This window comes from Suricata suricatta, chromosome 7 (assembly GCF_006229205.1).
Source record: "Suricata suricatta isolate VVHF042 chromosome 7, meerkat_22Aug2017_6uvM2_HiC, whole genome shotgun sequence".
NCBI classification, from domain to species: Eukaryota; Metazoa; Chordata; class Mammalia; order Carnivora; family Herpestidae; genus Suricata; species Suricata suricatta.
Window position 1 is genome coordinate 23,638,335 of NC_043706.1, and position 2,412 is coordinate 23,640,746.

General features: G+C 43.9%; 1 pseudogene; it reads left to right on the forward strand.

The window, feature by feature from the left end:
- LOC115295191 overlaps positions 1-2,157 on the forward strand; it is a 37,977-nt pseudogene extending 35,820 nt beyond the window's left edge.
- The last annotated feature ends 255 nt before the right edge of the window (positions 2,158-2,412 follow it).

The window sequence follows — 2,412 nt, forward strand, 5'->3', positions numbered from 1 at the left end:
TTTACTCATATGTGGAGTTTAAGAAACAAAACAGATGAACATAGGGTAAGGGAGACAAATTGTAAGAAATTTTTAAATGCAGAGAACAAACAGGGTTGCTGGAGGGGTGTTGGATGGGGGGATGGGCTAAATGGGGGATGCGCATTAAAGAGCCGCTTGTTAGGATGAGCACTGGGTGTTGTACATAAGTGATGAATCACTAAATCTTATTCCTGAAATCATTGTTACACTATATTTAACTAACTTGGCTTTAAAAGGAAAATAATAATAATATAATATAATTAATTAATAAAAATCAACTTTTAAACAAAAAAACCCCTAAAGTGATGCTTAACATCACTAATCATCAGGGAAATGTAAATCAAAACCACAATAAGATATCACCTTACACCTGTCAGATAGCTAAAATAAAAAAGGCAAGAGGGATGGCTGGGTGGCTCAGTCCATTAAGCATCCAACTTTGGCTTGGATCATGATCTTGTGATTTGTGAGTTAGAGCCTTGCATCAGCTTCGCGGCGCTGCGGCCGTGGCCCGCGCCCTTCCTAGGCGGGCTGGGCTGGTCTCCAAAAATGCTTTGGGCTCATCCTTCATTGCTGCAAGGAACCTCCATGCCTCTAACACTTGTCTTCAGAAGACCAGCACTGCTGAAGTGTCCTCTATCCTCGAGAAGTGCATTCTTGGAGCTGACACCTTTGTTGACCTTGAAGAGACAGGTCGTGTCCTAAGCATTGGTGATGGTATTGCCCGTGTACATGGCCTGAGAAATGTTCAGGCAGAAGAAATGGTAGAATTTTCTTCAGGTTTAAACTTGGAACCTGACACTGTTGGTGTTGTCGTGTTTGGAAATGATAAACTAATTAAAGAAGGAGATATTGTGAAGAGAACAGGAGCCATTGTGGATGTTCCAGTTGGTGAGGAGCTGTTGGGCTGTGTTGTAGATACCCTTGGTAATGCCATTTATGGAAAGGGTCCAATTGGTTCCAAGACTCTTAGACGAGTTGGCCTGAAAGCCCCTAGAATCATTCCTTGAATTTCTGTGCATGAGCCAATGCAGACTGGCATTAAGGCTGTGGATAGCTTGGTGCCAATTGGTCGTGGTCAGCGTGAGTTGATTACTGGTGACCATCAGACTGGCAAAACATCAATTGCTATTGACACAATCATTAACCAGAAACGTTTCAATGATGGAACTGATGAAAAGAAGAAGCTATACTGTATCTATGTTGCTATTAGTCAGAAGAGGTCCACTGTTGCCCAGTTGGTGAAGAGGCTTACAGATGCAGATGCCATGAAGCACACCATCTTGGTTTCAGCTACTGCTTCTGATGCTGCTCCACTTCAGTGCCTGGCTCCTTACTCTGGCTGTTCTATGGGAGAGTATTTTAGGGATAATGGCAAACATGCTTTGATCATCTATGACGACTTATCCAAACAGACTGTTGCGTACCGTCAGATGTCTCTGTTGCTCCGCCGACCCCCTGGCCGTGAGGCCTACCCTGGTGATGTGTTCTACCTACACTCGTGGCTGCTTGAGCAGGCAGCCAAAATGAATGATTCTTTTGGTGGTGGCTCCTTGACCTCTCTACCCGTCATAGAGATGCAGGCTGGCGACGTGTCTGCCTACATTCTGACAAACGCCATTTCCATCACTGACGGACAGATCTTCTTGGAGACAGAATTGTTCTACAAAGGCATCCGCCCTGCCATTAACGTTGGTTTGTCTGTGTCTCGTGTTGGATCTGCTGCTCAAAACAGGGCCATGAAGCAGGTGGCAGGTACCATGAAGCTGGAATTGGCTCAGTATCGTGAGGTTGCTGCTTTTGCCCAGTTCGGTTCTGACCTTTACGCTGCCACTCAACAACTCTTGAGCCTTGGTGTGCGACTGACTGAGTTGCTGAAGCAAGGACAGTATTCTCCCATGGCTATTGAAGAACAAGTGGCTGTTATTTCTGCTGGTGCGAGAGGGTATCTTTATAAACTGGAGCCCAGCAAGATCACAAAGTTTGAGCAGGCCTTCTTGGCTCATGTTATCAGCCAGCACCAAGCTCTGTTGGGCAATATCAGGACTGATGGAAAGATCTCAGAACAGTCAGATGCAAAGCTGAAAGAGATTGTGACAAATTTCTTGACTGGATTTGAAGCTTAAACTCCCTGTGGATTCACATCAATTACCAGTTTGGTTTTTCATTGTTTATTCTAGTAATCAGTTCCATTTGTAAAAGGATTACTGTCCTCCCTCAGACGTACAGAAATTACATTAAAAATAAAGGTTGCTTTTTAAATTAATAAATTATTGCTTGGTGGGAAAAAAAAGAATGTTCCAGAGCTGGATGGTGATGATGGTGGCACAATAAGGTGAGTTACTTAGTGGCACTGAACCGTACACTTAAAAATGGTTAAAATGGTAAATG